Source organism: Myotis myotis, unplaced genomic scaffold (assembly GCF_014108235.1).
Source record: "Myotis myotis isolate mMyoMyo1 unplaced genomic scaffold, mMyoMyo1.p scaffold_m19_p_5, whole genome shotgun sequence".
Taxonomy (NCBI): Eukaryota; Metazoa; Chordata; class Mammalia; order Chiroptera; family Vespertilionidae; genus Myotis; species Myotis myotis.
The window spans coordinates 87,304,315-87,329,650 of record NW_023416357.1 but is presented as its reverse complement, the minus strand read 5'-3'; the positions used below and the strand labels follow the sequence as shown (position 1 = coordinate 87,329,650).

Below are 25,336 nucleotides of genomic sequence, written 5' to 3'. Positions count from 1 at the left end.
CCTGGGGCTGATATGAGCACCTGAAGCCGTGTTTCCAGGCCTGGTTTAATTTCACCGCAGTACACCTGGGCTTCCATCACGGGGCAATGGGCCAAGAGAAAGCAACTGTGCTCCAGCCTACCCTCGTCAGAGTCCCCAGTTCCTGCAGCATCACCCCCATGTGTAGGCCAGTGTGTGGTCAGGAGGCTTTTCTGGCTTGGGAGGTCTTCAGCAATCAGTCCTGCAAGTGAGAACTTGCTCTCACTTCTGAGTTTCCTAGGACGAGGAAGGAGGGAAGATGCAGGTGCCTCCTTGAAGAGGAGCTTCAGGGCTGTGCTAAGATGACATCCTGGCCCTGGCCCTGGCCCTGGCTGATGTGGCTCAGTTGGTTGAGCATCAAGCCGTGCACCAAAAGATTGCTGGTTCGATTCTGGGTCAGGACACGTACCTGGGTTGAGGACTTCACCTCCAGTAAGAAGCATTCAGGAGATGACTGATCGATGTTTCCTTCTCACGTCAATATTTTTCTCCTTCTCCCTTCCTCTCTAAAAATCAATAAAAATATATATTTTTAAAAATGACATGCTGGCTTAGACTCTTTGAGGCTCATCACCCCACTCTGGCTCTCATAACCTTTGTCTTCTACTCTCTCCCTGTCTTTCCTCTCTGCTGTCAGGATAGCTGAGCTTCAAAGACTTCCAGGGTAATGTTCTCAGCCCTGGCTGCACCTGGGAATGGCCTGGGGTGCTTTAAGAAAATGCCAAGTCCGGGCCCTGCCCCAGGTGTTCTGATTCCTGCTCTAGAATGTGGCCTGGGCAGCAGAGAGTTTCACTCGCAGCTGATTTCGATCAGAGTTAAGAATGAGAGTGATCAAACCTCAGAAGGAAGGTAGGGGAGGGGAGGGGTAAGGGGGAGAGATCAACCAAAGGACTTACACATCAGCGGTTCTCAACCTGTGGTTTGCGACCCCTTTGGCGGTCGAAAGGCCCTTTCACAGGGGTTGCCTAAGACCATTCTGCATATCAGATATTTACATTATGATTCATAACAGTAGCAACATTACAGTTATGAAGTAGCAACAAAAATAATTTTATGGTTGGGTCACAACATGAGGAACTGTATTTAAAGGGCCAGAAGGTTGAGAACCACTGACTTACATGCAAGCATATAGGCCTAACCAATGGACACAGACAACAGGGGTGTGAGGACATGAGTGGGGAGTGGGGGGATAGGGGGTACTGTGGGGATAAGGACACATATGTAATAATTTAATCAATAAAGAAATTAAAAATAAAGAACAAAGGAAAATATATATATAATTTCCTAATTGCTACTATATGGAAATGCAAAAAAAAAGAGCGGTGAGTTGCTAGTCTTTCAGCTTGGGGTGATTTCCGGAGAAGCAGGCCTGTCCTCTTAGCAAATGGTTCTCAAAATGTAGCCCCTCAACCGGAGCCTAGGAACTTGTTAGAAAGACAAATTCTCTGGCCACACCTGGAAGTCAGCAACAAGCCCTCAAGAGTGAAAACCTCTGTCTTAGTGATGGACATCAAAATCAATACATAGTTATGATTATCATCGGAATCAGGTGCTTTATATATGGAAAGATGCCTGTGCCTCACCTCAGACCTATGGAATCAGAACCCCAGGGGAGAGAGGGCTGTGGGGCATTCGAGGAAGCCTGGGGACTACTCATAAGGGAGGTCTGAACTTGAGTCAGCTCAGCAACCTGACGTGGTAGAGCTGGGACCAGCAGCCACTTCCTTCGGTGACCCCTCAGCAACGTTCCTCACTCCTAGGTCTTAGGAGGTATTTCCTGGGCCTGGTCTCACATCCCCTCAGCACAGCAGCAGCGACCTCAGCTCGCCCTCCTAGGAAGGAGCCATTGGCTTATAACCTAGAGGCTCTCAATGGACTTCCCTCCTGCCTTTAGCGTCAAAGCCATGGCTGCCAGGCTGCTCCTAGGAAGCCAAGGAGTGGGAGTGGAGAACGCAAAACACATGACACTGCCCCACACTTTTCCCTAAGGAGTAAAACTGCACACAAAGAGCCAGTGGACTGCATGGTGAATGAATTACAATAAAGCTATCCTAAAAGATGAGCACAAAAGTAGCTGTGAGAAAGAAAAGCAAGAAGGGCAGGTGCAGGGATGGCTCTGCACCTCCTGTGTGAGTGTGTGTGAGCCTCAGGGTATGATCTGGGGCAGCTGGCAGAGTCCTGGCTTCTCCCAGTTGCATCTCAGAGGCAAGGCTGACCAGGCCTGGGTACACCCCCCGCAGGTGTCGTTCTGCTAGGGGCCTCCTCCAGCCCCAGCTCTCCCCTGCCTTTCAGAATAAAGAGGATTCAGCTGGATCCCCATGCATTTGAGGCTCTGTGGTCCAGGAACCACATGGACTGGTTTCTTCATGGCCAGTGTCCCTCCAGTGCCAGCCCCAGGCCTCCCCCAGCTCTCTCCTCTGACTGCGGATGACATGTCCGTTTAGAGAAGAGCACTTGAAGGTGGGGGACTGGAGGTGTCTGCAGTGCCATCATGTAAGGGAGGAAATGGCTTGTGCCGTGCGGCCCCAGGGCAAGCTATGTGCAGACTCCAGCTTATTTGTGACCCTGGATGGACAAATGGCCTCAGTCCTGAGATTAAAACAAGCTTCTTCGCTACAGGACAACTCATCATTTGTATTCCTAGTACCTAGCCTGGTGCCAAGCACATAGTGGGTGCTCAATAAATATTTGCTAAATAGATAAACCAGATTACTTCGCATTGCTTAGGTATCTCCTTTCTCTGGCGGTGCAGGGTTCCTGCGCCCTCCCCTCTCTCTGCCACAGTCCTCCATCTGCATCCTCATGCCCCTGGTTCCCATTCCTTCATCAAAATCAGGAGCATAGCTAGTTTTGTTTTGTCCTGTGTTAGCTCCTCCAGCCTGGCCAGGAGTTCTTTATCCTCTCTGAAGAGCCAGTTCAGCCCCTGCAGCTTCCCCTTGAGGGTGCTCTCAGCTGGCAGCTGGTCTTCTTACCTGGAAGACAAGCCCATCACCCTCCCTGAGAGACACAGCATCAGTCCCCTTGGCTTGGTCCAAGCTGGGATCTCAATGGCTTCCCAGCTGCCACACATTGCCCTGCTGGGCTTGGCTGGATGTGGTTCTGCCATCTGCTTTACACAGCTCCCTCCTTTCCTCTCTGCAGGTCTCCATTGACACCTGCTGACTGCCAGTGCCACCAGCAGCACCAGCCTTCATTAGGCCACCAGGAATTTGTAGGCTAGTAGACAGAGCTGAGAGTAAGCCTGCAATTACAGTCCAGGGTCAGAAGCCCTTATGGAAGGATTCACTACAGAAAATTATAGCAATATACCAAAATACCAAAAATATAGCAAAGGAAGGACATGGCTCATTTAAAAACATTTCACATATATAATTATGAAATATTTCAAACACACAAAATAATGTAACAGACACAGCGTACCTGTAATTCACATTTAGTAGATGTTAATATTATGACTGAGATCTGTCTACTATTCTCTCTCTCAGTAAATCCTTAGAGATACAGCTAATGCTCCATCCTAATTCTATCATTCTCCCTTCTTCTTCTAATGCAACCACCTCCTTGAAATTGATCATTTCCATTGATATTTTTGTAGGGGACTTCTTGGAGCAATAGGACAAAGAAGTTAGCCAGACAGAGGGGCACAGTGCATTCCAGGGAGAGAGATCAGTATGTGCAAAGGCCCAGAGGCATGGCACACTCACCTGACAGACTAGTTAAGAAGACTTTATATTAACCCAGGGGGGATATAATAGTGGCCTAACCTCAAAACATGTGGGGTCAAGAAAAGAGGGTGGGGCCTAGAGAGACTGAGGAAGGAGAGCCTGATGATTGATTTTCTATGTAGCTTGATGGGGAAGGAGGAGGGAAGAAAAAATATCTAGGTTTCTGGTTTGAGAAGGGGTGGAGAAGATGTTGGATTTAGTTAGAGGCATGCTTAATTTGAGATACCTTTAGAGTAACCAAGTAATATCAGATAGCATATAGAAAGATCTGGCCTACAGCCTTTGATGGAAAAGGAAGGAAGGAAGGAAGGAAGGGAGGGAGGAAGGGAGGGAGGGAGGAAGGGAGGAGGGAGGGAGGGAGGGAGGGAGGAGGGAGGGAGGGAGGGAGGAAGGGAGGAAGGGTAGGTCGGGCTGTTTGCCCCTATAAGATAGAGGAAAAGGCACCCAACTAGAGAAGTTTGTTTTCAAACCTTTTTTTGTATTGATTGATTGATTAAGGTATTACATATGTGTCCTTATCCCCCCATCACTGTCAAAATGGCTATTATCAGCAAATGACAAGTGCTGGAGAGGATGCGGAGAAAAAGGAACCCTCATGCACTGCTGGTGGGAATGCAGACTGGTGCAGCCACTGTGGAGAACAGTATGGAGTTTCCTCAAAAAACTAAAATGGAACTCCCATTTGACCCAGTGATCCCACTTCTAGGAAAATATCCCAAGAAACTAGAAACACCAGTCAGAAAGGATATATGCACCTGTATGTTCATAGCAGCCCAATTTACAATTACTAAGATTTGGAAACAGCCTAAGTGCCCATCAGCAGATGAGTGGATTAAAATCTGTGTTTTCAAAACTTTCTCATCCATTTGTTTCTTCCTCCTCCCCTTGTTGCAAGGGCGAGAGCGTTAGCCTGTCCTGGACAAGTATCACTGTTCAAATGTTGGACATACCTGTACCCAGTGTTCAAGTAAGTTGCTCACTTGCCTTCCAGTTCTTTGGTGTCACATAGACCCAGCATCAGTCTGAGAAAATGATGGAGTTTCCTGCCTGTGGCAGGCTTGAAGGTGGGAATGAAATCAAAGCCATCTTTGAGAGGGTAAGCAGGATGGTTTCATGGAGACAGAATATGGTGCCTCAGTTGCCTGCATTGCAAGAAACCCTGCTGCTAGTTTTGCCACTGTTGCCTTTGTAGCCACTGACTAGAATACCACCCTAAGCGCCCTTCTCTGCTCAACTCCTATGAATGGTCGGCACAGACTCGTTTAAGCCCTCTTACAATGTGTGCACCTAAGTAGCTTGTCAATCACATTCTCAGCCATGATGCCACCACCCCTCCCTACACATTGCTTCATCTTGACCTTAGCTCAATTATTTAATAGATTCATTGCCAAACCTAGGCTTTCATAAATGATTTCCAGGAAATATGAGGGTTGAAATCAAGTTGAACTCATGTGGTTTTGCTCTTAACTTGAGTTTCCTCTGATTTCTGGAAGATCTTGCCGCTCAGGACTTCAGCAATCTCTGCTGGTTAGTTGTTTTGACTCCAGGAAGCTCCAAGGTAATCTATCCTATTAAACTCAAAGAGAATGTTGGCAAGGAAGAGTGTCAATAGCAGCCCACACAAAAGGATAGTTTATCTTGCCTGAGAAGTATAAAATCAAATATCATGCAAGCCAATTTTCTTTGCTTGACTTTTGGAATAAAATATGCTTTGAACTCCTTTCCCAGAGGTTAAACAAAAAAAAAGTTACATTTCTTTGGTTGAGTCATTTTGGCAAGATGACTATCCCTACCTCTATCTGCAAGTTCGGAAACTTCAGAATTTTTATGAGAGTGTCTGAGGGCTGAGCCATTTCCCAAGTGTCCTTACTGTAACTACATATCACCACATGGCACATATTAAAGGCCATGCGAATCCATTTCTACCCACTTGTCAGGATAAAAACCTTTAGTGTAAGAACTGATGTGATATATGAGACCTTCACAATACAACTTGATTATTGGGATGACTTCTGGCTTCATATGGCTGTTTCTTAGTTTCCAAATGTATTTTAGCTCAACTCTAAGAGATTTATATGCCCATAGAGATTAGTACCCAGAAGCTTCCTGACAAACTTCCTCTCAGCCACTCCACAAAGGAGAGACAGCTTTTCATGGGGAGCCATATTCTAGTTTCTTATCATGGTAATTTTCTCCATGCTTTTCCATACTTCATTGCTTATCTGTAGTGTAAATGCCACTCAAGAAGTTACAAGCATTGTTAAAAGATAATGCTTCATTTTCTCTCTTCCAAGTCTCCGTTAAAATAATCATGAAGATGTGAAAGTAGAGGGGGGAAAAATACAACACTGGAAACCAAAGATAAGAGTTTAGGGGGAAGTTTCTAAGAACCACAGAACCAATGAGACTGAATGAAAATATTCAATGGATGGTCAATTCACATTCTACCTTCTGAGCCACAATAACTCTGCCAAACCACAAGTGATAGGGAGCCTATCGCCAGCGTCCAGTAAAACAGGCTATGGCTCACCTCTCTGACATAATAAGGGTCCCTTGTCTCATTACTCCCCACAACTGTGGCTTCAGAGAACTAAAAACGCTCCATCCTAGGCACAGTCACTATTGTCTCCTTGAATTTATCTGGGGAAAACAGACTAACTAGGGCAGTGATGGCGAACCTTTTGAACTCCGTGTGCCAGCATTTTGAAAAACCCTAACTTAACTCTGGTGCCGTGTCACATATAGAAATTTTTTGATATTTGCAACCATAGTAAAACAAAGACTTATATTTTTGATATTTATTTTATATATTTAAATGCCATTTAACAAAGAAAAATCAACCCAAAAAATGAGTTTGCGTGTCACCTCTGCATGCGTGTCATAGGTTCGCCATCACTGGACTAGGACATCGCAGCTGATTTCTTATCAGAGACCACAAAGGCCAAAGCTAGTCGGATAATATATATAAAGTGCTGAAAGAAAAAAAACTATCAATCAGAAAAATTTTATATTTAGAAAAATTAAAAACAGCATAAATATATTTTTATCTATAACTCCTATTTTCTATCTGATTTAAAGTACAACTGTATAAAGCAAAATTTGTAATAATTGTAACAAACACACAAGCTAAAAAAGGTATAATTTGTAAAAAAAATAATAGTATGGGGAGACAAAAATATATAGGAGAAAAGTTATTATAGATTATTGAAAATAACTTGGTATCAATCTGAACTAGTTTTATTTTTATACATTAAGATGTTAATTGCAATTACCAGGGAAGCCACTAAGATAATTCAAAAATATAGTAAAACAAATGACAAGGGCTTTAAAATGGTACACTGAAAAATTCACTATCTAACACAAAAGAAAATAGGCAGTAATGAAGACTGAGGAACAAAAAAGACATATTGAAAACAACTAGTAAAATGGCATAAGTTTTTTCCTTATTGGTAATTCCCTTAAATGACCATAGAGATAAGAGAAATTTCAGTGTGTATAACAAGAAACACACACTTTGAAAAAATGGTTTAGAAAGTCACAAATAGAAGGCTACAGCCCTCAGTGAGCAAGGTCTGGCAGTCCCTGAGGAGTGGGAGGGTTAGATCTCCAGAGTTTCAACAACATAGTACTGTAAAATGTCCAGTTCTTCAATATATATATTACAAAGAAATAGGAAAGTTTGGCCCATTCACAGGGGAAAATATTGGGCAGAAACAATCCCTAAAGATTCCTAGATATTGGAAATATTAAAGATGTTAAATCAACTGACATAAGTATGTTCAATGAGCTATAAAAAAAAGTAGGCAAAATACTAAAGGAAATTAGGAAAACAATGTACAAACAAATGAGAATCTGAAAAAGAGCATCCATATAAGCATCAACCAATGTATGCATAAATATGTGGAACAAAAAACCTCTCTCTCTCTTTCTCCTTCCTCTCCTCTCTCTCTCAAATCAGTTTAAAATATTATAAAAAATCTATGGCTAATCACATACTTAATGATGAAAGACTGAAAGCTTTTCAATATCAGGAATAAGACAAACATGTACATTCTCACCATTTCTTATCAATATTGTAATGAAATTATGGAAGAAAAAAAGTAACCGTTTGGAAAGGAAGAAGTAAAACTATCTCTAAATCTCCCATGTTCATTGATCAGAACACTTAATATTGTATAGTACAGAACTCTTCCAATTGTATACAGATACAACACAATCCTTACCAAAATTCCATCTGGCTTCCCCCAACACCAGAAATTTACAAGCTGATCCTAAAATTCATTTGGAAATATAAGGGACCCAAAAAGTAAAAAAAAAAAAAAAAAAAAAATCTTGAAAAAAAATAGTTACAGAATTCACACATCCAAATTTCAAAGCTTACTATTAACTTACAGTAAACACTACAGTGTGATACTTATTTAGTGATGGACATTCATAACAATGGAATAGAATTGAGAGTCCAGAAATAAACGCCAGATTTATGGTCATTTATTTTCCATGAGGATGCCAATAAACTTCGGTGGGAGAAAAATAGTATTTCCAACAATGGTGCTGAGACAACTGAATATACACATGTGGAAGAATAAATTTGCACCCCTACCTCACACCACACAGAAAAATTAACTCAAAATGGATCAGAGATCTAAGAAAAAGATCTAAAACTATACCATTCTCAAAAGAGAATATGGGAGTAAATTTTTGTGACCTTGGGGTTGGTAATGCGTGGGATGCTGTATATATTCTTTGTCTTTAAAACTAGGTGAGAGACCATACAATGGTCATTTGACAATAAGAGGTAACCTGTACATTTATGTTCTGCAGACATTTTATATGCTTCTTAAATTTTACTACTATTTGAAAATTAAAAAGAATAAAAGTATAAGAAATCTTATGTCACACCATTAAATATATTAATTTGAAATGATTCATAGTCTTATTTGTAGAAGGTTAAATAGTAAATCTTCAGTGAGAAAATAATAGGAAAATATCTTCAGGATCTTGGAGTAGATAGCAATTCCCTAAGTAGGACACAAAAAACTACTAACCATAAGAAGAAAATTTCAGTAATTGAAGTTGGTCAAAATATAAGCATCTGTTTATCAAAGGCACTATCAAGATAGTGAAAAGGCATGTCAGAGATGGAGAGCACATATTTGTAATACATATATCTGTAAATATATTACCAGAATATATTTTTAAAGACCATAAGCAAAACGCCCCAAAATTTAATGGTTAAAACACCTAAACAGAATTTTGCAAGTGAGAATACTCTAATGGCCAGTAAGTAAATGAGAAAGCACTCAGTATCATTTCTGGTGGGGGTGTAAACTGACACAACTTCTTCAGAATATTTGGACCTATTTGTTAAAATTAAACATACAAAGCGCGTGCGCGGAGCGGCGGCCGGGCAGGCAAGGCGTTCGGCAGGCGCTGCAGCTGGCGGCCTGTGTCCTGGCGGGTGGCTCGGCACCCACCCACCCCTCCTCCCCCCCCCCCCTCCCCGTGCTCTTCTCGGCCGTGGCGGTGGGGAAGCCCCGCGCGTGGTCAAGCCGCCCGGCGTGCGCGTGGGCGGGAGCCGCGCATCCCGGCCTGACACCCTGGGTCGTGAGCAGGCTGAGCTCACTGGTCTCCGACTTGCAAGCTTGGGGTTGAAGTTTAATAAGATGGTCCCTTCCTCCGTGACCCGCGCAGTAGAAACCACCGACATCATCGGCAAACACCTGCCAGGTGTCGCCACGGCCAGCACCCAGCACGGACCTGCTGAGGGAAGGCGCCCCCAGCAGGGAAGGAGCCTGACCCGCCGTGCCTCGCTGGAAGCCCGAGGCTGTGCAGTGTTGTGAAGACGGAGCCAGGATCGAGGCCGCCTTCCGGAGCTACACCCACCGGGCAGATGTCAAGCGGCAGGAGGACAGTTCCGAGACCTTCATCTGCCAGGCCCACGTCATCCGCTACCTCGGGTGCCGGGCGCTGCAGCTCCCTCCAGAGGCTGGCTCCGCCTCTCCCTCCACAACCGCAGCATCACCCACCCGGTGGTCCGGCCTGACGCTGCGTGGCACTCAGGGCCCTCGGGGACACGGGGTTCATGCCTCGGGTCAGGATCTCCCGCTCCCGAGCCCCGCTCTCCTCCCCCGTGCCCGGCTCTGGCCTGGGAGCCGCCAAGAGCGCGGAGACCCTGCCTCCGTCCACTCCACAGGCTGCGCTGGGCACTTCGTTTCTCTAGGACCGGGCGGAGGCGGGGTGAGGGGTCTCAATCACCACGTGTCATTCTGGCCCAGGATGGAAAGGGGAACGTGCTGGTCCTTTGGCGAGGTTTCCTGCCCTAGTCTCACCCCAGGAGCCTGTGGGGTGAAGGCCTCACAGGTGTCACTGCGGGGACCACAGCACCTGCAAGGGCCACACGACCCCTTGAGGCACTCAGCAAAGCCCGCCCGCACCAGGGACTTGGCCAGCCCAGCATTCCCATCCATAACTTATTTCGCTTCGTACATTCTTCACATTCTTAAACCCTTTCGTCACTTTGTCAAATAAAGATGTTTCCATCTGGTTCTTGGGTTGAGAGCCAATGACTCACTCCACAGTCTTGCATCCCTGATGCTGTTGGGTATGAACACACCTGTGTTATTAGGCCTCTCTGGACACAGGAGCACCTGGGCAGGGGAGGGGATGCCACCTGCTGGTTTCACAGGAGAGGGGCCAGGTGGGGACAGCCAGAGAGTCCTGTTTAAGTAAAATAGCTAGCTGACAGCTCGTTCTGTTTGCCTCTGGCTGTTAAACTTTCATGCTTATGGATTAAAATATTTGAACAATGATGTGTCCATCCCAAATATTTACAAAAACAGTGTAATTTCTATGAAGTGGTTATGAACATTTTCTGCAGTGCAACTAAATGGGATGTCTAATCCATGTCTGTCAACTTTGGAAATAACTACAAAATAAAACTTTATTTTACTGGTTAAAAAAAAAATTAAACATACACTTATTCTGACCCAGCAATTCAATTCTCAGATATATATCCAAGAGAAATAAGTATATACATCCAATGAAAGACTTCACGGTTGGTCACAGATTTATTCATAATAGTCAAAAACTGGAGAAAACTCAAATGCTATTGACAAGAGAATCCTATATAATAAAGATGTAATATGCAAATGGTCATTACATAACGACCGACTACATAATGACCAGATCACAGATCAGCAGGAGGGTGGGGCAGGGAGCTACAAGTGGGCAATGGAGAGCTGCAGGAGGGGGAAGGGCAGCAAGCTATGACGGGAGGAGGCGTGGGGGGGGGTGTGGGGGGAGCTACAGGAGGGCAGCAGCAAGCTACTGGTGCACAGATTTGTGTGCAGGGCTACTAGTGAATAAATAAAGAGTGATCTACTCATGTAATGGGATACTATACAGCTAAAAGGAAAAAGCAATGTTACGTAGATTACTCTCACAGATGTAATGATGAATAAGTTACATACAAAAGAGAACATATATGTTATTTCATTGTTTTGAAGTTCAAGAACAAGCAGATTCAGAATAGTGGTTACACCTAAGGAGGAGGCAGGTAAGAGAGGGCAAAAAGGAGTCTTCTGGGATGTTGAAAATATTGTACATCTTTTTTATTTGGTTGGTGGTTATGAGTGTAAATGGACATAAAAATTCAAAAGCTATACACGAGAAAGATGTATACTTTCTTCCTGGCAAGTGGGCCTTCAATGTATGTACACCCTTTAACCTGCCCATTTCACTTTTCCTGAAATGAGGATGTCCATCACAGTGTTATGAACAAATTTGAAGCAGTCTGCATGTCTGGATAGTGAGTTGATTACATAAATTATGAAGTATTCATACAAAGGATTACAATGCAGCTCTTAAAGTTGCTATAGAATAGTTGATGCATAAAAATGTTCCTAAAAATCATGTTCGAAGTATGAACAATATGTTATTTTCATAAAATGTCATATCTGTGTTTTAGCTGAATGGACAGGAATTTTGATTAATCATGAAAAGGGGATAGTGATGGCCAATCACAGCTGCCTGTGCAAGGAGACAGACCCAACACCCCTGTGTCCCTCCCCTCCCACCTTTAGAATCCCAGTCAAATGTCTGCAAAGGTGGAAGAAAGCCATCAGGGACCCTGTGGTTTTGACAAGTCTCCAGACTGTGGAAGGGGGACTACAGTGGTGGGTAAACAGGCTCGGGGGAGTCCAAGCACAGAAGGCTGGGGAGCACGCTGCAGGGGGAGAGAATGTATCCTTGTATCCTTCTGGGTGGACATGGGGAGACCCAGAGTTCCATGTAGACTTTCCTACAGAGAACAGCAGTACAGTGGGGCCTTGACTTACGAGTTTAATTCGTTCTGAGACCGAGCTCGTTAAGGAGCTCGTTAACTCAAATTACTCTATCAACTCAATGCAAAAAATCGGCCGAGAGATAGCTGGTATCTCAAAAAACTCCTTAGTCAGGACACTCGTAAGTCAAGGCCCCACTGTACCAGCTGAGTCAGTATTCAGGGATCTTAAAAGACTATTCTAGAATGACACTATTGGTTGGTCCCATCCAATAGGACACCTTACGAGTTAATTTGACAATAAAAATTATACCCAAATGTTAAATAACACTACTCAGTATTAATGGCCGTGTGGAAAACTAGGTTAATTGATATCCTCATATATTGTTGGTGGGACTACCTCCTGGAGAAGCCTTTTAGGAAGGCAATTTGTCAGTACTTATGAAAATGTCAAATATATGTCTTCTTCAACCAGCAATTGTACTTCTGAATTTTAAATGTCTGTTCTACTCCAGGGGAGAGGGAGGGCAAAAAGACCCATGTTACAGGAAGTACATCATGGCATTGTTTAGAAAAGCAAAAGATGTAATAGTGATCAAAGCTCTGTCTGTAATGATTATTTTGAAATAATCATGTGAGTAAGAAACTCATGACTTTTCATTTTAACTTCAGAACTGGCTTTTTCCACAGAAAGCACATAGAAGCACAGATTCTCTCAGAGCAATGAGGACACCTGGTGACCAGAGCTTGCTTTGTGAAAGCTACCGAAAGGAACCGAGTAGGTTCCAGAGCCGGGCTGGGAAAGTGGGAAGCGAATCTGGAGCTTGTTGTGTGGCAGTAATTAAGCAAGATTCAAAGAACAGTGGAGACATACCAGAGTTGGAACAAAGGAAATGCAACCTGCCAGTCTGGACAATTGAATATCAACAAGAGAAGAATGACTGTAATTGATTTTAACACAATGAATAAAATATCATGAGTTAGTAGTCAGAGAGAGGGAGGAAGGGGTGAAAGGAGAAAGCAAGCCCGAAAAAAATGTTAGTAATTGTTGAATTTAGATCAAGCGTATAGGTGCATTTGCTTTACTACGTCTTTCAACGATGTTATATGTCTAAAAACTTTACATATATGAGAAAAACAATAAATAAAACTTAACAGAAAGCAGATAACTAAAATCCATAAAAATAAATCTTAAAGCCAAATAATGAATGAGCTACCTGCTAAAGAGCAGAAAAACTTCTTCATCAAGACCAATAAAAATTCAATGAGACTTCATTTCTAGACAAAATAGAGTAACTAGGACTGATCAGTCCACACAAAATAAGAACAAAATTAAACAAAAGGACAAATTACATGAAACTCTGGCTCCAAGACCCTGGATAGAGTGAGCTCCCTGATTGGAAGGAGTGGAGCTGGGCACTGGCGGGGGGTGGGGGTGCCCGGCTGCTGGAGTTTGCAGGGCAGAGGGCCCAGGGGAGAGTTGCACAGAGGGAACTCTAAGGACTGCAGAGCATTCCCTCCAGTGTTCAGTTGAGCACTGATTACTGACCAGCACATGTGTGAGGACACTGCCAGAGGCTGGAAGAAAACATTTCTCAATAATGCCTGTTCCCAACATTCAAAGTGGCGGCCTCATCACTCACCGATTGTGAGCATCAATTAGAGTAAGGTATTAGTTTCCCCGAGCTGCTGTAACAAATTATCACAAACAGGGTGGCTTAACACAACAGAAATGCGTTCTCTCACAGCCCTGGAAGCTAAAAGTCTTAAATGAAGTGTTGGTAAGCTCACTCTGAAGCTGTAGGAAAAGTCCTTCCCTACCTCTTTCTAGCTTCTGTTGTTGTCACGGCCTGACATGCCTTGCAGCTTACCACACCAGCTTCCCCTCTGTTTTCACACAGCCATTAATCCTGTCTGTCTCCCTTTTCTCTTCTCATTAGGACGCCAGTCATTGGATTCGGGCACGCTCTACTTCAGTATGACCTCATTTTAACTGATTACATCTGCAAAGACCCTCACATTCTGAGTTTCTGGGTTGATATGAATTGGCGGGGGGGGGGGGGGGACAATATTCAACCTGATAAACGAACTAAGAAGGGTCTTGCCTCAGTAGTGGAAAAAAGTTATCCCTAGACTAAAATGCTGATTTGGTCATAACTAACAAAGCTTAAAAGCAAGACCAAAAGGTTCAAACTACTTCTAGGTAACTCAAGTGCATCCCAGTACAAATTTCAAGAATTTTGTTAGTCATACAAAAATATGCACCAACTGACAAGGTAAAATTCACAATATCTGACATCAATATAAAATTTTATTTGGCAAAATCATGTCTAACTCTAGAAATCACCAAATCCCTTTTTGGCAGGTGGAGAAACTGAGGCCCAGAGAGGGGTAGGGCCGGGGAACCTGTGGCAGATTATCTCCAGCAACCTAGGTAATTATATCCTGAAATCACGAGTTTACAGACGGGTCTGAAGGGCAGAAAGATGGGTGACCTGCACGTGGTGTCACAGCCCTTCTCAGGGCTGGCAGAGTGGCAGGTGCCCCTACCTCAGGCAGAGTTCTTCACTGGAGTCCTCTCTTTGCCCCCTCCCCCGCCCCGCCCTGGCTAGCAGTTAAGGAAGATGCTGGGCTGATGGGTGACACTTTGCTTTCCCTGTCAGTGAAGGTGGAGGGCAGACGCTGGCTGGCAATGGCCCTCTGTGTCTATTGGCACAGACTTCTGCTCACACCACCGCCTGGCACATCAGGACCCAGGGGAACGCACTTCTCTGAGCCACCCTGTCCAACACAGACCTCCAGTTCTCCCAGATGTCATCTGTAAAGGTGCCACCCCAGGGGTGGGCATGTAATCAGGCAGATGGCTGGACCGCCTCAGCACGGGGCCTCTGGGACCAACCAGAGCCCAGGGGTGGCTGGAGAGGGAGGGCAGCGTGTGCCTGGTACCTCCGCTCCGCCTCTTGGGGTCACAGAAGGGGCTCAGTGGGTTGGCCACAGAGGGCAGGGGTGGGCGGGCCCATCTGCAGGTGCTGGGCGCTCTCAGCTGCTTGCCTGGATGTCTCCATCTGCCCGCCTGCCGAGCTGCCTCCCGCGGCGGCCGCCGAGCGCCCTCTAGCGGCTCTCAGTGCTCCCTGCAGCGCCGGTCCCAGTCCCCGCCAGACCCAGACCAGAGCGCTCCCCTGCCCGGGAAGAGAACCCCTCCCCAGCAGGTCTGCCCCGGCTGTCTTCACCCCCTACCCCAAGTCTTCGCCCTTGTGCTGCCGTTGTCATTGCTCCCATTGCTGTTTGTTGCACGCCTATGGGACCTTGCGCTCTGCAAGATTTTGTCTTTATTAAATATTTAACACTTTTCCTTTAAAAAATAGGAATTCCAGGTAGAGTGAGATCAGCTGAGGCAGCAGGTGCGAGAACAGGAACCTGCTCTAACAATTTTGCAGCCAAAAGCAAAGAAAGAAACCCTTTGGTTAGCATCTGCTGCCACCAGCGTGGCAGAGTGTGACCCTGTGCCCTCATGCCTGCGTGTGCCATCCCACACAGGCCTGGCACCAGGCTGGGTTCACGCTTGAGCTCCGGGACTTGCCATGTGGCCTCCTATTTGTGCTTCAAGCCAGCCGCCTCGCCAGCATGAGCCCAGGACCCGGTGGCCCCAGACCCCACCCAGACCTCTTTCCCTGTCTCTGGTCTTAGTTCCCTTATCTGCCACCTGGAACTCACAGTCCCTGCCTCGCTTACATCACGGAAGTGCCATGCTATGAAGATTCAGCGAAAACATTCAGTGAATGTGCTTACACTTTGTAAGAAGTAAGGGAGTGTGTAAGGCATTTGCTGTTGCCTGCCCCTGGGCTGCCCGTGCACTCTCCTTGATGAACGCCCCCGCCCTGGTCCCCTCTGAACAGGGTACTCACCTCTGTGCCCTCACCAGGGGAGATGTGCATCCTCAAAGAAGACTCCGGCTTATGAGTTTAGGTGGGATCGAGAAGGCTCCCTGTCTGACTCAGCGGCTCTCAGTCCTGAATGTACATCCGAATCACCTGGACGGCTTGTTAGCGCCTGGAACTCTGGGCTCACTTCAGAGTCTGACTCAGTGGGGACGGGAGGGAGTCCAAGCATTTGCCTCTCTAACCAGTTTCCAGGAGCTGCTGTTCCCTGCTCCTGGGCTCCCACTGGAGAACCGCTGGGTTAGCTGTAGGGTTCTGAGCACCAGTAGCCCTACCTGAAAGACTGAGCAAAATTAGAACAGCTTTCTTACACCTTCTTACTGCCCAGCACCAGCCACACCTGTAATCAAATCAGAGCAATGAGAGGCAAAGCTCCCTCCAGCCCTCTCTGTCCACCGAAGCATCAGTGAAGCCCTGACCAGGATCCCCCACAGACACAGGACAAGTGACGGAAGCAGGGGAGGGAGGAAGCGCACGTCGAGTGATGCCAGGTGCTGCCCGGGGGCTGGCTGTGAGGGACAGAAGCTCCATGGGCAACTCTAGGGCTTAGTCCCCAAGGCGAGAATGTGGATCCGGCTGCAGGGCAGCAGCATCATGAAGGCAGAGCATGATGGGAGAAGGTGCAGGTGTGGGTGCCTTCGGGTAAGGGAGCCCTCTGCCCTGTGCACTGAGAGGCAGCCTGCACTTACCTGCTCCATGAGCACATCGTTTCCCTTGCAGAAGCACTACAAGGGCGCCTCGGCCAACAGTGCGGGGACTTTATGATCTTTGCCAACCTCTGGGTCAGGCAAGCCCACGCCAGCCCACTCCGGTTTATAACTTTCACCCTCCCATCCAGCCTGACTCCACAGCTGCCTTGGTTGGACCCTCCATGTGCATGATTTTCCTGAGCTTAGAAACTAGAACCTTATGTTCTTCTCATTTTTACAAAAATACCAAAGCTGTTAATACCTGTGAGCTTCCCTGGCTTGCAGACCACAGTCTCATCAACCATATAGACCGTCCTTCCTCCCCAGGTTGCAGGTGGGGGCTCTCAGCACCCGGACCCTGCTAACCACCACCCAGGGGGCACCTCTAACAGCCAGGCCACTGCCCATTGCTGGGTTCTTTCACCAGCAAGACCCTCAGGCTACCTCTGAGTCCGGGGGACTTAGCACTGCTCATCACACTCAGTCCCTTCCTCACGTAGTTTCCCCATCTTGAATCCTGAATCACAGCCCCCTGGAATAGATACAAGAGCACCGATCTGGCAGTAGGAAACCCTACTCCTCGTCTTATCCTTTGTGATAAGATGTTGTCACATTCCAATCTCAGTGTCCCTGTGTATTGGATGTTGACAGGGGCCTTCAGAAGAGCTGTGTCAAGGAACACGTGTATCAGACAAAGCTGAGCAGGCCGGAAGACTTTATTCAAGACTATTGCAATAGGGAAGAGACTGAACTCAACTCTGCTGAAACAAAAGCTGGGGAACTTTCTAAGGCAGTGGTTCCCAACCTTCTGGCCTTTTAAATACAGTTCCTCATGTTGTGACCCAACCATAAAATTATTTTCATTGCTACTTCATAACTGTAATGTTGCTACTGTTATGAATCGTAATGTAAATATCTGATATGCAGGATGGTCTTAGGCGACCCCTGTGAAAGGGTCGTTCGACCGCCAAAGAGGTCGCGACCCTCAGGTTGAGAACCGCTGTTCTAAGGGCTGGTGGAAAAGTATGGAGGACGCTGGGGTGGACACGGGGAGGTTGGTCAATGGGATGTGTTCAGCACATTGAGTTAGTCCTGAGTTTGCAAATGGTCTCTGTGGTTGGGCCATCTGTGTCTGCTAATTGGTGCCCATCAGCAGGCTCCTAACCCTTCCCCCAGAAGCTGGCAGATAAGGGCACGGTCCTCCTGGATGATTACAAAGGGACGGCTCCCAGGTCCTTGAGAAAGATTTCTCCGAGTTGTAAAATTGGTGAGAGGCTGGAGATTTATATACAGTTCAAAGGGGCAGAGAAAGAATTCCCAATGACAAGTTTTTAAAGTAAATGCTCAGTGAAAAGGGAAGCCAGGGGCGTAGAGTCAGGAGGAAGCCTGTTTGAGATTGAGCTGGGGGGGGGGGGGGCTTGCCAGCCATCTCCCACCCCTGAAGCAAGAGGGTCCTCTCCAATCTGAGGAGCCTCCTGGTTGTGACACTTTGTCTCTTGGTCACTAGAGGGCACTGCCACACTCCTGAAACCTTTGGGAAGGAAGCTCTCAGACCCAGGCAGGCCCCAGAGGACAAAATCAGGTCCCATGTGTCCATGAGAAGGACCGGAATGTTCTCTAACGGCATAGAGAGGCACTATGCTCAATCGGAGGCCAAACCAAACCAGAGAAACATGTTGAAAATAGGTCATCAGCCCTAGCCTGTTTGGCCCAGTGGATAGAGTGTCGGCCTACGGACTGAAGGGTCCAGGGTTCGATTCTGGTCAAGGGCACATACCTCGATTGCAGGCTCCATCCCAGCCCTGGTCAGAGTGCATGCAAGAGGCAACCAATTGATGTGTCTCTATCACATTGATGTTTCTGTCTCTCCCCTTCCCTTCCACTCTCTCTAAAAATCAATGGAAAAATATCCTTGGGTGAGGATTAACAACAACAACAAAAATAGGTCATCAAAGTAAGTCAAGTATCTTTGGCCCAAGGAAACTGAGAGCAAAGAGCAACAAGGAGAGTCAGTTACCAGAACAAATTTCAGATTGAGAGTGTCTTGCAGAGGCTCCCCCAGGGCAGGCTGAGAGGCAGGTGCCCAGGCCGCCTTCTGACCTGCTCCCTCCAGGGACCTGGGTGTGGGTGCTGGTTGTGGTGACCCAGGAAATCAGCACTGTTGTGAGCTACTGCAGGTCATCCAGGCTGGTTATGGGGTTTGGGGTGGGCAGATTGAATGAAAAAAATCCCTTTTCATGATGCAGGCACATAAGATTTTGGCATCGTTCTTTTTCTAAAGTGTATTACTATTGGTAACCAGGGGATCCTTCCTTAGAATTGCTACCTGCCTTTAACCCTCTTGGGTGTTGGCCCCCAGAACCCTGCCTGGCATCAGGCTGTGTCCTGGCAAGATAAGACTTAGGCAAGAACTGTACCTCTGCAGCTTCTTACCTTCAGGTCCTCAGACTCCTCAAGCCTCCAGCTGTGGAATTTGGGGAGTCTATGAACTTGGATGGGAAAAATTATGCCCTTAGTTTCACCTCTAAATGACATTTAGCATTTCCTACAAGAATCAGAATAGGTAACCAACCATGGTAGATGAACAGAACCTATACCTTTGTCGGCAATGGAAATCACAGACCGTTTCATGCCACATCCTAATTGTGGCAGAAGTTTTGCAATATTACCTATACTCACACAACTTTGAAATTATAGTGATTAAATCCATCACATATTTAATGAGACAATTAAGAGGTATATGTATATATTTCTAAATTATAAAATTTGTGTATTTTATATGACTGGGTTTGTGTATAGTCCTGTGTATTCTGTTTTACACATTTCTAAAATGTTATCCTAAGAAGGGGTCCATAGGCTCCCACAGACTGCCAAAAGCATCCATGGCCCGGAAAAGGTTAAAAACCCTTGGCAGGCCCTCAAATGCCAGGAGGTACAAGGTCAACCCAGGCTGGCATGCACGGGAAGGCACAAGGTACAGGCAGCTCCGATCTCCCCTGCACTGCTCCTCCTCCCATCCCTGAGGATTCACGCCAGCATTACAACCCGTTTTCTTTGAACTCATTTCAGAGGAAAAGAGCAGCGGAAATCAATGTCAGGCGCCAGCAGGGGGTGCAGCTGCATCACTCTGAGCCGCCTTCAGAAGGCCTGACACCCAGGGAGCACAGACCACATCTTTCCGCACATCTAATCATTAGCACCCCGCCCCACCCCACTGCACACTCTGCCACCATCTTTGGAAACCATGGCAACCACTCCACACACCAGGGACAAGCTGAGCTGTGGGCAACCCAGGGCGACTCACAATTCTGTCCCTTCAAACCCCACAGTTAGTTTACTGTCCTCTCTACAGGCGCCAGGATGAGATGCCTATGCCACTGAGGAGTGTAATTCAAATTTCCACCAGGGGACGCTGAGTATGCAGGTGCCAGGACACCCACCTGCATTTCTCCTCCCCTAAAAACGGTCTGCCTGCAGACAGACCTTAGGTGACCAACCTGTTCTGTCCTGTTTTTCTCTTCCCCTGTCAATCTCACTCTTGCCTCTCTCCTTCTCATCTCTTTTTCCTTCTTTCTCTTTTTGTTGCGTTTTCTGTCTCTTTGCCTTTCTCTCTGAATGTCTCTCTTTTGTCTCCCTCTATTTTTAATTCTCTTTATTTCTCCCTGTGGCTCTGTGCTTCTTTCTCTTTTTCCTCTCTTCATATGTGTCTCTTTAGTCTTGTCCTTTCCCTTTCTGCCCCCCCCCCCATTCTCTCTTACACATACATTCTCACGTTTCCCTTCTAAGGCTGCAGGCAGCCCTTTGGGGCTGGGGGCCACCCTGCAGCTCATGATACAGGGACTCTGCCGGGGATTGCAGTGGGTGGGCTGCTCTTGCCGATTCTCACAGGACTGATTGCTCCTCCAGGCAGCCTCACTGTCCATACGATGCACCTGCAGCCTGGCTGGCCGTGTGGTGAGCAAACACAGGTGCTGGCGCCACACAGGCCTTCTCCAGCTACCACTGATGGCCCGAGCAGCCCCGGACAAGCTACTTACTAGGTGTACCGGTTAATAATGCGGATTTTTTTCAACAGATGGAGTTACACATATGTTGATATATATGCGATTTGATATGTATGCTATTTTGTTGTATTGACAGCAAGCTTCAAAACTTCATATGTCAAATTTGCTGAAGGTGTTAACATCATAGGTCTTTTTATGCTTAAAAATGTCAAATTTCATGCCAAAAAAAGCATTTACGGGAAGTTTTAATTCATTACTTTATTTTGAAGAAAAAGTTATCGTATACTTCGGGAAGCTTATAGTGAATATGCGCCATCTCAAGATACTTGTGAACGCTGGTTTAAATGTTTTAAAAGTGATGATTTCAATGTGGAAGACAAAGAATTCCAGGTCAACCGAGAAAGTTTGAAGACCAACAATTACAAGCATTATTGGATGAAGATGCATGTCAAACTCAAAAACAACTTGCAGAAAGACTAAATGTTGCTCAACAAACAATTTCCGAACGTTTACAAGCAATGGGAAAGATTTTAAAAGAAGGAAAATGGGTGCCACATCAACTGAATAAAAGACAAATGGAAAACCAAAAAGTAATCAGTAAAATGTTTCTTCAATGGCATGAAAGAAAGTCTTTTTTTGCATTGAATTGTGACTGGCAATGAAAAGTGGATTTATTTTGAGAATCCCAAATGCACAAAATCATGGGTTGATCCAGGTCAACCATCAACATCAACTGCAAGGCCAAATCGCTTCGGAAAGAAAACATGCTCTGCGTTTGGTGGGATCAGGAAGGTGTGGTGTATTATGAGCTTCTAAAACCAGGTGAAACCATTAATACTGATCGCTACTGACATCAAATAATCAATTTGAACCACGCTTTGATCGTGAAACAACTAGAATGTGCCAGAAGACATGGCAAAGTAATTTTGCTTCATGATGACGCACCATCACACACTTCAAAACCAGTTAAAGATTCATTAAAATATCTTGCCTGGGAAGTATTAACCCGCCCGCCGTATTCACCAGACCTTGCTCCCTCAGATTCCCACTTTTTCTCATTGATGGCACACACACTTTCTGAGCTGCACTTCAAAACGTACGAAGAAGTGGAACATTGGGTCTCTGAATGGTTTGCCTCAAAACAAGAAAAGTTCTGTTGGGACGGTATCCACCAATTACCTGGAAGATGGGGGAATGTGTAGCTAGCGATGGACATTACTTTGAATAAAGCACTTTTGATGTTTCTCTTGAAATTATCGTGTTTTCTTTGATTACAAAACCCACATTATTAACCGGTACACCTAGTAACCTCCCAGGGTCTTAGTTTCCTTAGTGTCCCCCCAAAAATGTATACACACTTTAACGGCTGACAGCTGTAGACTCTATTGCATTTTGGAAATGAAATGCCTTTTGATAACACTGCCTTTATAGTGTGTATACATTGGGGGGGGGCACCCTGTTTATGTGGCAGGCAGCTTTGAATGGCCCCAGTGATTGCTGCCTCTTGGCACCCAGGCCTTTGTGTATCTCCTCCTCGAGTGTGGCCGGACCGCATGACTTACTTCTAGCAAATGGAATATGGTGAAAGTGATGGGATTTCACATCTGAAGTTGGGTTACACGGGACTGGAATTTTCATCTTGGAGCTCTTGCAAGTTCCTGTGTTCTCACTTGCTTGCTCTGATGGACGTTGCCAGTGTCGCCAGCTGCCTTATAAAGAAGATCACGTGGCAAAGAACTGAGGCCTCTGGTCTCTGGCTAACAGCCAGCAAAGAACTGAGGCTCTCAGTCCAATGAATCACCCCAACAACTTTGGATCTTGGAAGGAGATCGTCCCCCAGTCGAGCTCTGAAATGACTCCAGCCACAGCCAACATCTTCCCTGCAGCAGAGGAGCCAGCTACGCTGCTTCCAGAAGCTGACCCACAGGCCTGTGCGCTCACAAATGTGTTTTTGTCGCTCGCCTTTGGGATCATTTCTTATGCAGCAATAGCTAACTAATACAATATGCAAAGGATCTCATATTATCTGGGGTCAGCTAACGTGCAGTAACAAATAGACCCAAATGTGGAGTGGCTCAACAAAACAATCTTGATTTGGTATTCAGGTCAGTGAGAGGCTCTCTTACAATTAGTCATTCAGGACTGAGAATCCTTCCACCTTATGGCTCCACTATCCCTGAGACCCCCCTGTTGTCTGCATCCAACCCAGGAGGGGAAAGGGAGCATGGTAGAGGCAATCCCACGTCTGAAAAAGCCCAATTCCAAAGAGATACCATCACATCCACTTACTCTCTTGGGGAAAGTTTAGTCACATGCTCCCACCTATTTCCAAAAGAGACTAGGAACTCTATCTAGGCATGGCGGCTAGAGTCTTAGAGAGAATGGATATAGGTGGCAAAGGCCTGTCCTACAATACTTAGTATATACCTGTATATACTGGTCAACGAGAGCCTGGCCCTGGACTCCTCTTTTCCTGACATGAAACTGTCGGGGACTCATCTCTGAGAGGTTCTTGCTTTTCTCATTCCTGGTCTCAATCCTGCCTAAACAAGCCCGGGAGTCTCTTTTCTCTCATGACCTGCTTCTATCCAGACTGTGGATTCTATAGGCTGTTCGGCCTGCGTCAGGGAGCAGCCTTTGCATTCTGCAGTCGTTGATTTATTCACAACTCACCTGCAAAATGATGAGCTCCACAAAGTTCCCAAACCACCACATCTCCACCTTCAGGGTTGACATTGCTCCTTCAGGGTTAGACCACAGCGTTTCCTGAATCAGCAGAAATTGTTTCTGAATCAGTCTTTACTAATGGCTTAAATCAAGAGACTCAAATAAAACTCAAACAAAAGGTTTCATTTTCTCTTTATTTGCCATTCTTCTGTACAGATTTGCCTCTTCCCATGGATACGTTTTAAAACGACAGAGTCTGTGAGAATTCCTTCTTCTCCTCTCATTGCTAGAATAAACAAGCCGGTTGCATTTTTTTTTTTTTTGAAACAAAAACTCAGGGATGCACATTTTGACTTTGCCCATGACTAAATATTAAGCAAGGAAAAAAAAAGATGTCTTTGATTTTTCTCCTTGTGAGTCATCCAGTTAAATAAACTATGAGCTGTCAAGTCTGGTCCTCCTCTTCGAGAGTGACATGTAACCAGTATACTTCCCTCTCCCAGCTGGCATGGGCCACTCCAGGAAGAGAGGGTACCCTGAGACCCGCTTCTGTCACCCCAGCACAGCTCACATTCTTACCAGCACTAGAAGCTTGGACAGGAGCCATCAGGAGGTCGCCTAAGAACAGGAGCCTCATGCAAGCACAGGCCTGAAGGCGATTCTGCTCGAACCTCCCAGGGACAGCGCTCATTCCTCCTGAGACCTCTCTCCCCGCGCTGGGAGGCCGCTCTATTAGAAAGCAGCTTCTGACACTGAGCTCAGAGCCATAGCCCGGCTTCCGTCCACGTGGCCCCATTCTGAGTCACTGAGTCATCAAGCACAAACCCAAACCTTGGCTTTTCTCCCATGGATGGTGTCCAGCCCCCAGCCCCACCCCATGACCCACTGAATCTGTAAGGCAGTGACCATCTCCTCCAAGGTCAACACACTCCGTTTCTTCCTTGATAAGATGTGATTTCCAGGTTCATTACCACCCAGACGCTCTCCTCTGCATGGAATCCAAAGTGGTAGGGCAATCACTTCAGCCTGCTTTTCCCACTCCATTTCCAACTGGCTTCTTATGGATACCACTGACCCAGATAAAGGTGGCTATTAAATAAAGCCCATTTCATTTTATACTCCCCTAGCACACATTAGTACAGCTGGCTTTGGGGATCAAAGTGCAGGAACTTCCATTTATCCCATTAAATTTAATCATGTCATGAGCCATTGTGTATTATATATATGAAGTTATAGGGATCTTTATGCAAGAAATAAATAGGGAAGGATGTTCATAAACATCGCTGGATGGTGGGATTATTCGTGTATTTTCCTTCTATTATTACTTACTTGTACTTACCATCAACTAATTTTTTAAATATATTTTATTGATTTTAGAGAAGAAGGGAGAAGGAGAGAGGGAAATAGAAACATCAATGATGAGAGAGAATCATTGATCGGTTATCTCTAAAAAGCCTCCCACTGGGGTTTGAGCCCGCAACCCAGGCATGTGCCCTGACCGGGAATCAAACCGTGACCTCCTGGTTCATAGGTCAATGCTCAACCATTGAGCCATGCCGGCCAGGCCATCAATTAATTTATAAATAGGTATTTGTTTTCTCTTGCTCTTGTTGGAGCGAGACTATTTTCCTAGATTGCTGAGGACTCATAGAACGGTTTCAGGCAGAACTGGCCACTCTTCCTTGTGAGTTTTCAAAGTATATGCATTTGTTGGCACTTCAACCTGAACAGGGGGAGCAGGCCTCTGAGGCAGGAGCGCAAGGCCTCAGGCAGCACTGGCTGTTCTGAATCAGCAGCTGTCTCCCTGGGACAGGTCCTCCCAGGGCCTGGGGACCTGCTAAATGAATCAGGTGCTAAATGAACCTCTGCTCCTCTCTGGTCTAGGGTGCATGGCAAGGACCTAGACATAGTCCTATAATGGCTTGGCCCCTCCTCCTCTCGTTATCTGTGGCTTTCCTATCAGAACAGAGGCGTGGAACAGAGCGGTCGGCTAGGCTGTGTGGCCCATTGGTTA

At 46.1% G+C, this 25,336-nt stretch overlaps 1 pseudogene; it reads left to right on the top strand.

Moving 5' to 3' along the window:
• The first annotated feature begins 4,773 nt into the window (after positions 1 to 4,773).
• On the top strand, positions 4,774 to 9,963 carry LOC118656544 (annotated as a pseudogene).
• The last annotated feature ends 15,373 nt before the right edge of the window (positions 9,964 to 25,336 follow it).